The 12,289-nt window shown below is 37.7% G+C and overlaps 1 pseudogene across 1 annotated transcript; it reads left to right on the forward strand.

The window, feature by feature from the left end:
* The first annotated feature begins 211 nt into the window (after positions 1-211).
* On the forward strand, positions 212-2,753 carry LOC308415071 (dual specificity protein kinase TTK-like; annotated as a pseudogene). Its single transcript has 3 exons — positions 212-1,464; positions 1,499-2,245; positions 2,373-2,753. The product of its transcript is annotated as a dual specificity protein kinase TTK-like (transcript).
* Positions 2,754-12,289: the final 9,536 nt, after the last annotated feature.

The following is a 12,289-nucleotide window of genomic DNA, read 5'->3' on the forward strand; positions in this document are numbered from 1 at the left end:
TAACAATAGTTCATGTTTATATCTAACATTTCATTTTATTTAGAATCATTTAATATATATTTCTTTTTTTATTAACCAATGCAAAGGAAAAGGCAAGACAGGCAGCACTTTGCAATGTGAATGTAAGAAATCATTTGGGTTTCTGGAGAGGGAACGGGGTGCTGCTCTTTGGTCTGCAGCTTGGCCTCCTGTGATGAGTTACAATTTAGAGATGGAGGCTGAAGAGTTAATTGGCAGAAATTTGACAATTGATTCCATCATGAACAAAGTGACAGATATTAAAAATAAGATAAATGAAGACCTTACTGATGAGCTAAACTTGATTAAAATCTGTGTTGATCCCACAGAAACTGTTAACCAAATTATGATGGTTGAGAACATCCTAATAAACTGGTTGAATTTCTTGCTGAAACTACAGAAAAGTAGCCTGCCTCTAAATGATGCTACTCTAAGTAAGCTGATTAGTCAGTATAGTCAAACAATCGAAGCACTTCCTCCAGATAAATATGGCCAGAATGATGACATCTTTGCTCGCACCCAAGTAAGACTCACTGAACTGAAAGCTATTCAAGAATCTGATGATGCCTATGACTATTTTCAGATGGCCAGAGAAAACTGCAAGAAGTTTGCTTTCGTGCATGTACCTTTTTCATAGTTTGAACTGTCTCAAGGCAATTTTTTTAAAGTGAACACCTTCTTAATAAAGCTGTAGAGAGTGGGCAGTGCCGCTGCAGATGCTGGAGATTGCCATTCATAACTTACACCTCCAGAAAAAGCTGTGGCTTTCTGAAGAGGACGAAATGAGCTTATCAGCATCTACAGTACTAAATGCCCAAGAACAATTCTCCAGTTCATTTGGAAATGTACAAAATAGGAACATCAGCTGTGATTCCAGAGGAGAGGCTGCTGCAGCCAGGATTTTATATGGAGAGAACATGCCTCTGCAGGATGCAGAAAAAAGTCATTGAAATCCCTTAAAGAAAACTCACAAAACTAAACAGTCATGCCCCTTTGGAAGAATGCCAGTTAATCTTCTAAATAGCCCAGGTTACTATATGAAGACAGATGGTTCAGCTGTGCCACAATTTCCAAAAGAAAGGTATCTGGATCAGAATACTGAGAATCGATTATGCCTAGATCCAAATCAAGTGGAAATGATTCCTATGAACTGAGAGGATAGCCCATTCAAGCTATCCATTTGAAAGACTCTCTGGTGTCCAATGAAAAGAGAGAGCTCTGAACTTATGTCTGATTTAGTAACCTTGAAGCATAAAACAGATTCAAGTCTAACAAAATTAGAAGAAACTAAAAGTGTGTCAAGAACCAGAGATTCCAGAAATAAGGTACAAGCAGTGGCAGTCAGCCAGAAAGCCAGAGTGTGTGGTCCGGAACTCTACTGCCTTTGGACACCAGTGGCATGTTCCAGATATAAACCCAAAGGCTGATAAAGAGAAATCTACCACTGTTGAGCAACTTGCCTTTTTCTGTTTCCAAGCAGTCACCACCCATATCAGTTCCTAAATAGATTGATCCAAAGTCCATTTTTGAGACACCTAGTAGCAGTTCCTTGGATGATTACATGTAATGTTTTAAGACTCCAGTTATAAAGAATGACTTTCCACCTGCCTGTCCATCATCAACACGTTTCAGCCAGCTTGCCTGCCTCCAGCCGCAACAGCAGCAGCAAGGGCTCAGCACTCCTCTTCAAAACTTACAGATTTCAGGATCCTCATCAATGAATGAATGCATTTCAGTTAATGGAAGAATTTATTCCATATTAAAACGATAGGCAGTGGAGGTTCAAGTAAGTTGTTTCAGGTATTGAATGAGAAGAAACAGATGAACAATATCAAATACATGAACCTAGAAGACGAAGATAGTCAAACTATTGACAGATACTGCAATGAGATAGCTTATTTCAAACTACAGCAACACAGTGATAAGATCATCTTCCTCTATGATTATGAAATCATGGAGTGGTATATCTACATGGTAACAGAATGTGGAAACATTGACCTGAATTGTTGGCTTAAAAAGAAAAAAAAAATCCATCAATCCATGGGAAAGCAAGAGCTACTGGAGAAACTTGGTGGAGTCGGTACACAGGGTCTATCAACATGGTATTTTTTGTAGTGATCTGAAGCCCGCTAACTTTCTACTAGTTGATGGAATGCTAAACCTAATTGATTTTGGAGTTGCAAACCAAATGCAACCAGATACAGCAATCATTATTAAATATTCTCATGTCTTCTTCAAGATAAAATGGGAAAATCAAGACCAAGATAAGTCCCAGAAGGGATGTTTGGTCCTTGGGGTACATTTTCTACTATGTAACTTACAGGAAAACACCATTTCAGCATATCATTAATCAGGTCTCTAAACTACATGCCATAATTATCCCTAGTTATGAAATTAAATTTCCTGAGATTTTGAAAAAAGGTCTTCCAGATGTGCTAAAGTGTTGTTTAGGAAGGAACCCTAAAGAGAGGATATCTATCCTTGAGCTCCTCACACATCCTTATGTTCAAATTAAGCCCCATCCAGGCAGCCAAATGGCTAGGGAAACCACTGATGAGATAAAATATGTGTTGGGTCAACTTGTTTGTCTGAATTCTCCAAACTCCATCTTGAAAGCTGTGAAAACATTATATGAATATTATAATTGTGGTGAAAGTCAAGATTCTTTATCATCCAAGACTTTTGACAAAAAGAGAGAAAGTGACACACAACTACACACAAACCAGAAACACTAAGTTGATTTCTCTGATATACTCTTGACCCTCTGAGGACATCTACCAATTGGAAACAAGCTGACCTGAATTTTATAGGTTTTTTTTTAAAAATACTTCAGTATATTATCCTCCAAAGAAAGCTGTAAAGTAAACCACTCATGGCAATGTATATATTAAATTATAGAGTTGTGCTTTGTTTTTAAGCTTTTCTGTAAATGTAATCTGTCTGGCAACATTTCACATTTGAGGCAGTTGGTGATAGCTGGCATGTTGAAGATCTCTGTGAATAAAGCTTTACCACAGTTCCAAAAAAAAAAAAAAAAAAAAAAAAAAAAAAAAAAAAAAAAAAAAAAAGACATTTGTGTCAATGGAATTTTCTTGTTTTAAAAGGAAGGTCAAAGCCAATGCTTTCTGACTTGCATCCTGGTAGTTATAATTTTTGAGATAGAATTATTAAGTGGAACACAAAGTAATTTCCTTATGAAACACTATTTTGATCTATGGATCAGATAAGGAAACAGATAAGTGTGAGGGGTATAACTAATGGGGAAATTTGGTAATTATGAACAAAGGACAAAAGTGAATTTGAGGAGTGGGCATTTCCAAGGAGAGGTTACTTGAACGAACAGTCCTCTCCTTCCACACATGTACACAAACACCTGGTCCCCAGGTTGTGGCCCTCTCTGTGGAAGTTGTGGTACCTTTAGGACTTGAAATCTTGCTGCAGAAAGTACAACACTAGGGGTTAGATATGATATTCGCTATGTTTCTCTCCTGTGTACCAAAATGTAATTGATCCCCCCCCTTTTTTTTTGCTCCAGCCTGTTGCATTCCTTACCATTATGGACTCCCCTGGAATCATAAACCCAAAAAAAAACTTATGCTTCTCTTGATTGCTTTTGGTGAAAATATCTTATCACATTATCTACAAGGTAACTAACACAAGAGGGACAATGAGAAATAATAATCTTATATTCATATCATAAAACAGAATGCTATTTTAGCAGTATATGAGTAAAAGGAGTTAGTGAAAATGATTCTAACTCCCTGTAATTGATTTACTAGTTTTAATTAAAGGTAATTAAAGTTTGAGTCAAAAGAAGAATGAAGCTTGCTATTAAACCTAATGTAATACAAAGCTTTAGCTGATAAAATTCAAAGTCATTTGGTCATACTTCAGAAACAATTTTATACTCCATTTAATTGGAAAATCTAAAAGAAATGAGCAGTTTTCTTTACAGATACCACATACCAAAGTTAAAACAAGGTCAGTTAAAAATTTTAAATAGACCTATAAACCTTATTGAACAAGAAGTCATTAAAAGTCTTCAAAAAATACCTAAAACAAAACAAATAAAACCAGAATTGATTCAACAAAACCAAAAAAGAAAAAAGAAAAAAGAAAAGAAAAAGTCCAGGACTAGAGATTTAATGCAGAAGTCTACTAGAGTTTCAAGGAATCACTAATATCAATACTCTTCAAATTATTCCACAAGATAAAAACAGAAGGAATATTACTGGATACATTTTTAAGGTCACAGTCACTCTGATATCCAAAGCAGGCAAGGGCTAACCAGTAAATGTCGCAACTTGAGACCCACCCTATTGTCAAACATCAATCTCTGACACTGTTATGCTTGTACATAAGACCCTACCCTAACAGTCCTCTGGGAGGCTCTCCACAGAAGCGGACTCAGGTAGATTCAGAGACCCACAGCCAAAAACATTGGACTGAGTTCAGGGAGTCTTGTGGAAGAATTAGTGGAAGAATTGAAGGCTACAGAGGGAACTGTACTGGAAGACCAACATAATCAAATATCCTGAGCAGTTGAGAGATCTCAGAGACTGAACCACCAACCAATAGAGCATACACAGGGTGAACTTGAGTTCTGTGCTGATATGTCGCAGATTTACATCTTGGTCTTCATTTGGGTCCCTCAATAATTGGAGCAAGGGGTGTTGATAAAGTTATGCCTCTCTGTAGATTCCATTCCCCCTAATTGGTCTGCCTGGCCTGGCCTCAGTGGAAAAGCATGTGCTCAACCCTGCAGAGACCAAGATGTGCTAGAATTGGGGAATATACAGAGGGGGATCCACCCTCTCAGGTAAGAAGGGAAGGGGACTAGGGGACGAAATGTGTGTGGAAGACTGGAACTATGGGTGTGTAATGATTGGGATATAAAGCAAATTAAAAAAAAAAACTCTAATGGAAAAAAAGACAGAACAAAAGAAGAGAATTAGAGACCAACTTACCTTATGAACATAGAACCAAAACTACTCAATAAAATACCTGCATACCAAATCCAAGAATATATCCAAAACATCATCCACTATGATAAAGTAGGCTTCATCCGACAGATGCAGATTTGATTCAACATACAAAAATCGGCCAATGTAATCAGTCATATTAACAAACTTAAAATAAAAACATGATCACCTAATTAAATACTGAAAAAGCTTTTGACAAAACACACCATTCCTGAAAAAAGTATTGGAGAGATCATGGATACAAAGTGTATTCTTAAACACAATAAAGGCATTTTACACCAAACCTTTAGCCAATATTAAATTAAATGAAGAGTAAATCAAAGTGTTTTCACTAAAATCAGTTAAAAAGACATGGTTGTCCATTCTAGCCATGTTTCTTCAATATAGTACTTGAAATTCTATCTCCAATAATAAGACAATTGAAGGATATCAAGGGGATACAAATTGGAAAGGAAGAAGACAGAATATCCCTATGTGCAGATGACATTATAGTATACATAAGTGACAAAAAAATTACCCGGGAAATTCTAAAGCTGATAAACACCTTCAGTTAAGTGGCTGGCTGGAATATTAACTATTAAAAAATTCATCATCCCTCCTATGCACAAATGAGAAGCAGTCTGTTCAAGGAATCAGGGAAACAGCAAAATAACATAATAACAGCAAATAGTATACAATGTCCTGGTGTAACTCTAACAAAGCAAGTGAAATACCTCTATGAAAAGAACTTCAAGTCTTTGAAAAAAGAAAATAAATAAGGTATCAGAAGGAAAGCTCTTCTATGCTCATGGATTGGTAGGATTAGCATAGTAAAACTGGCCATCCTACAAAAAAGCAATCTACAAATTCAATGCAATATCCACTACACTTACAACAAAGTCCTGTGTCTTAAAAGAACAATACTAAACTTCCTATAGAAAATAAAAACAAACCTCAGGATAGGGAAAACAATCTTGTATAATAAAAGAACTTCTAGAGATCTTAACACCCCTAATTTCAATTTCTACTACAGAGCAATAATAATAAAACCTCCATGTTAAGGGTATTTAAAAAAAAAGTTTGATCAATGCAATTAAATAGAAGACCCAGATGTAAGTACACACACCTATGAACATCTGACTTTTGATAAAGCAGTAAGAAATATACATTGTAAGTAAAGAAAGTATCTTTAATAAATAGTGCTATCCTAACTGGATGTCTGCATGTACAAGAATGCAAATGACCTCATATCTATCATGCTGATCAAGTCAAAGTCAAATCAACATAAAAAGAATGAACCTTGGAGAAGAAAGAGTGAGAAATAGCCTTAAACTCATTGACACAGGAGATACCTTCCTGAAGAGAAGAACATCAACAGCACAGACACTATATGAAACTGAAAACCTTTTGTAAAAAAAGACATCTTTAGTGAGACAAAATTGCAGAACACGAACAGGTCACGGGAAGCTCATAAGGGGTGCAGGAGAGATCTTAATCCTCAGTGGAAGGGTGAGTCAATTTCTTTTACCCACAGTCCACCCCAGGAAAGGCTGCCCCGAACTCTCGTGATACAAGCAGCAGTACTGCCTGGGATTTCACACCTCCAGTCCAAGGCCTAAACAACCTAACCTAAACAACCCAAGTAAAACATCAGGTATAGATCTGATCATAATTCTAAACAATGAAACCTCAAATGGTCAAGAAGCACTTAATGGAATTTTCAACATTCATAGCTATTAAAAATGCAAATCAAATTGACTCTGAAATTTTATCTTAGAGCTGTCAAAATGGCAAAGGTAAATGCGAAGCAAAGCAAAACAAAACAAAACAAAACAAAAAAAAAAAAAAAAAAAAAAAAAAAAAAACAAGTAACAGCTCATGCTAGAGAAGATGTAGAACAAAATGAATACTCCTGCATTGCTGGTGGGAGTGCAAACTTGAATGACTACTTTGGAAATTCTCAGAAAATTGGGTACTGGTCTACTTCATTTGAACTTTATTCATAATAAAGTGTTAAAGTAGAAACTACTTAGACATCCCTAGACCAAAGAATGGATAAAGAGGAGTGTCCACACTAAGGTACACCATTCATCTATATTCATATATTGCTCAAATTTGAGTAATATTACAAAAAATTTAAGAAGATGCAGTATATTTATACAAAGAAATATTACTCAGCTCTTAAAAAATAACATTTTAAAATTTTGAGACACATTTGGATGGAACAAGAAAATAGGATCCTGAGTGAGGTAACATCCAGACCTAGGAAGAAAAACATGGTATGTACTAATATTTTCTGCTTTTATTATATATGTTTTATTAACATTTCAAATATTATCCTATTTTAAGATTCCCTTCCATCTCCTCCATCCCATTACCCTTCCCCCTGCTTCTATGAGGGTGCTAACCCAACCACCTACAACCTCTTTTCTTCCTGCCCTGACATTTACCTACACTGGGGCATCGAGCCTTTGTAGGACCAAGAACTTCTCCTCCCATTGATGCTCAACAAGGCCATTCTCTGCTACATGTACAGCTGATGCCATAAGTCAGTACATGTGTATTCCTTGGATAGTGGTTTACTCTCTGAGAGCTCAGGTTTGTTGGAATTGTTGTTCCTATGGGGTTTCAAACCCCTTCAACTCCTTCAATTCTCTCTCTAACTCCTCCATTAAGGACCCTGTTCTTAGTTCTGTTCTTGGCTGCAAGCATCTGCCTATGTAAATGCCTCTCAAGACACAGCATTATCAGGCTCCTGTCAGCATGCACTTCTTGGCATCAGCAATATTGTTTGGGTTTGGTGGCTGGATATGGGCTGGATCCCCAGGGGTGCAGTCTCTGGATGACCTTTCCTTCAGTCTCTGCTCCAAGGTTTGTTTCCATATTTTCTCCTGAGAAGATTTTTGTTCCTCCTTCTAAGAAGGACTGGAACATCTGCACTTTGGTCATTTTTCTTGAGCTTCATGTAGTCTGAGTTGTATCTTGGGTATTCAGAGCTTTTGGGCTAATATCCACTTATCAGTTAGTGTATACTATGGTAATTATTTTGTGATTGGGTTATCTCACTCAGGATGATATTTTCTAGATCCACCCATTTGTCTAAGAATTTCTTGAACTCATTGTTTTTAATAACTGAGTAATACTCCATTGTGTAAATGTACCACAATTTCTGTACACCAACCATTGAGGACACATTGACAGACCTACGGCTCCAGTTGCATATAAAACAGTGCTTGGCATCAATGTGAGAAGAGGCCTTTGGTCCAGAGAGGACATGTTTTTGCAGGGTAGAAGAATGTCAAGACAATAAGATGAAGCATGTGATTAGGAGAGAGTGCAGCTTCATGAAGACAAATGGAGTGAGAGGGAGGATGGGAGGTGTGAGGGAAAGGGATAACATCTCAAATGTAAACACAGCTACGAACAGAATGGGGAAAGATTATTGCCTATCTTATATCTGATAGAGGGCTAATATCTAATATATACAAAGAACTCAATAGGTTATACTCTAGGGAATCAAATAACCCTATTAAAATTGGGGGTCAAAATTAATCAAAGAATTCTCAAATGAGGAATATTGATTGAGTGAGAAGCACCTGAAGAAATGCTCAACATCCCCAGTCCTCAGGGAAATGCAAATAAAAACAGCTCTGAGATTCCACCTCACAACAGTCAGAATGGCTGAGATCAAAAATTAAGGTGACAGCAGATGCTGGCAAAGATGTGGAGAAAGAGAAAATTCCTCCACTGTTGGTGGGGTTGTCAGCTGGTACAACCACTCTGGAAATCAGTCTTGCTGTTCCTCAGAAAAATTGGACATAGTACTACCTTGAGGATTCAGCTATACCACTCCTGGGCATATACCCAAAAAATGCTCCAACATAAAACAAGGACACATACTTCACTATGTTCATTACAGCCTTATTTATAATAGCCAGAAGCTAGAAAGAACCCAGATGTCGTTCAACAGAGGTATATACTAATTTATGAGTGGATATTAGCTGTAAAAGAAAAGAATGCTAAAGTGGCAGAGAGGTTAAGTAACAAGGAGTACTCAAGGAGGATGTGTAGATCTTCCAGGGAAGAGAAAATAGATTTCATGGATGAACTTTTGATTGTTGAGGATCAAAACAGGAGGGAATATTTCAAGAAGTGATAGAGCTAGAGAGTGCTTGTTATTAGGGGTGTGTTTCAGGAGTGATGTAGAAACCTAATGCAATGGATACTCCCAGCAACCTACAAAGATGACTCTAGGGAAGACACCTAGGAATGAGGTAGATGGCACCTTAACAAGCCAAATTTTGTAACCAGGCAAGGCTTACAAAGTAGGGATTGGGCCACTAACTGAGACACAAAACCTTCAAACTACTATTTGTCCAGCCTGAAATATTTACTTGGGTAAAAGTGGCACAGAACTCACAGGAGAAACCAATCAATGACTGATCCAACTTAATACCTGTACCATGAGAGGAATACCACAGCTGACACTGCCCAGAGGGCCCGGAACCAGAGGGTGGATAACTCAGAGAACTAGGATAGAACAAAACATGCCTTCCCCTCAAAAGTCAATGAAATGAAGTCTAATGATATTCTGCTATACTCATAGATTGATGTCTAGCCTAATAGTCATCAGAGAGGCTTCACCTAGCAACTGGGGGAAATAAACGAAGAGCCAAATATTAGACAGAGTTTGGGGAATCCTTCAAAGAGGTGGAGAAAGGCCTGGAGTACCCAGAATGGTCAAAGATACCAAAAAACAAAGGAAGGCCCACATACTCAAGATTCATAGGGGCTCACAGAGAGTGAATTGACAATCAGGGAGCCTGTATATGACTGACCTATATATTCTGAATGTAAGTTATGAATGTACAGCTTGCTGTTCTTGTGGGTCTCCTAACAATGGGAGTAGGAGCTTCCCCTGACACTTTTGCTTGCTTTAAGGACCATTTTCCTCTTGATGAGTTGCCTAGTCCAGCCTTGATATGAGGCAGTATGCCAGGCTAAATTGCTATTTGATATGTCATATTCTGTTGCTATCCTGAGAGTTTTCCTCACTTGTGAAGGGGAAAGGAGGCAGAGTGGATCTGGGAAGGATGGTGGAGGGGGGCACTCAGAGGAGAGGAGGGAAGAGAGCCTGTAGTATGGATGGAATATGTGAGACAAACAAAAATGAGAAAATAATTCTTTGTTTTAGCAATAAAAATTCTAGTTATACTGCCATTATAAAACTTCTACATAGTATTATAAGTATTTTAAAATGTATTTCATTATGTTAATTTGGCTACTTTTACTAGATATGAATCACAATCAATTAATTCTCTACAAATTACCTGATGATCAAAAATAATGTAAAGATCAGTAATGATAATCTTTTACATCTCATGTAAATTCATTCAGAGGAATGTTCTCATGAAGCAGTCAATTCAGAGGCACAAGCAACTAAATAATTTTATGGTTGGAGATCACCACAAAATGAGGAAATGTATTAAGAGTTTGCCAATCAGGAAGATGGAGAACCACTGCCTTAGCAGGACAGGATGGATAGCATGGAAACATGCATATGTATGTGTTAGAACTACTTATAAGTTCTAAAGAGTAACAGCAGCTTTTTGTAATTTACAGGAGACTGAGTACCCAGTATTGTTTGTGTCCTTGGGGCTGAATCCCTCTGTAGTACCAATCTGAAAGTGAGGATCTGCAGATTTCCTGCAGTCACAGGTCTTTCATCCTCAGAAAATTGGACATAGTACTACCTGAAAACACAGCTATTCCACTCCTGGGCATATACCCCAGAGATGCTTCAACATACAATAAGGACACATGCACCGCAATGTTTATAGCAGCCTTATTTATAATAGCTAGAAGCTGGAAAGAACCCAGATGTCCTTCAGTAGATGAATGGATACAAATATTGTGGTACATTTACACAATGGAGCACTACTCAGCTACTAGAAACAATGACTGTAAAATTCCTAAGCAAATGGATGGAACTTGAGACTATCATGCTGAATGAGGTAATACAGTCACAAAATAACACACATGGTATTCAGCCACTGATAAGTGGATACTAGCCCCAGAAGACTCTGAATACCCAATACCCAAGATACAATTCACAGACATTATGTAGCTCAAAATGAAGGAAGGCCAAAATGGGGATGCCTCAGTCCTTCTTAGAAAAGAGAGCAAAACTCTTATGGGAGGAAATGCAAGGTCAATAGAGGAGCAGGGATTGAAGAAAAGATCAGTCAGAAGCAGCCTCACCTGGGGATCCACCACATATGCAGTCACCAAATCCAAGCACTATAGCTGATGCCATGAAGTACTTAATGGCAGGACCCAGACAGAGGTGCCCCTTCAGGGACTAAGCTAGAATCATATAGATATAGCTGAGCATGCTTGCAGCTAGCCATTGATCTGAACTCTGTGATTCCAATGAGGTTGCTAAAGAAAGGACCTAAGGAGCTGAAAGGGGTTGCAACCTAATGGGAAGATAAAATTATCAACCACCCAAACTCTCCAAAACTCCCATGTAGTAAAACACCAACCTTTGTGCGCACTTTGAAGAGACCTATTGATCCAGTTGCGTATGTAGCTGAAGATAGCAGTATCTGGCATCAACGTTGAGAAGAGGCTTTTGTTCCAGAGAGGGCATGTTTTACCAATGTAGGGGAATGCCAAGGCAATGGGGTAGAGAGGGGGATCACAAGGAGTGCACCTTTGTGGAGGCAACTGGAAGGGAAGGGGTGATGTGAGCTGGCCCTGGGAAAGGGATAACATCTCAAATGTAAATACAGAGTAGCTAATAAAAAGAGAAAAAAATAATAAAAAGAAAAAGTAGATACAACTGTTTTACAATATAGAACGAGACAGAAAAAAAGAAGACTGGAAATAGTGATCCTGATGTTAGAAAAATAATCAGCAGCTTCAGCAATGGTGAAAATAACTCAGCAGCAAGAGGTAAGTCACACAGCAGTAAATGAGATAAGAAGTTCTCTAGAACTGACTGTGCTGGCAGCCTAGTGGAATCAATGAACTCCTGGATCAATGAGAGACTCTGTAGACTAATAGAGGAAGACATGCCACATAGATCCCAGTCTTCCATATGCATGCATATACTCATGTACACACCCATGAACGCATGAATGCACCCCCACACTAGTATGTAATAATATGGCATTGAAATGTAAATAAAATAATGAATGAACTAATTTACAAAGGGTGAAAATTTGAAAAAAAATTTTATGATTAATTTAATGTTCTAGGTAATATGACATGATATGAATGTTAAACTATACCCACAATTATTCCGT

This window comes from Micromys minutus (genome assembly GCF_963924665.1).
Source record: "Micromys minutus genome assembly, chromosome: X".
NCBI lineage: Eukaryota > Metazoa > Chordata > Mammalia > Rodentia > Muridae > Micromys > Micromys minutus.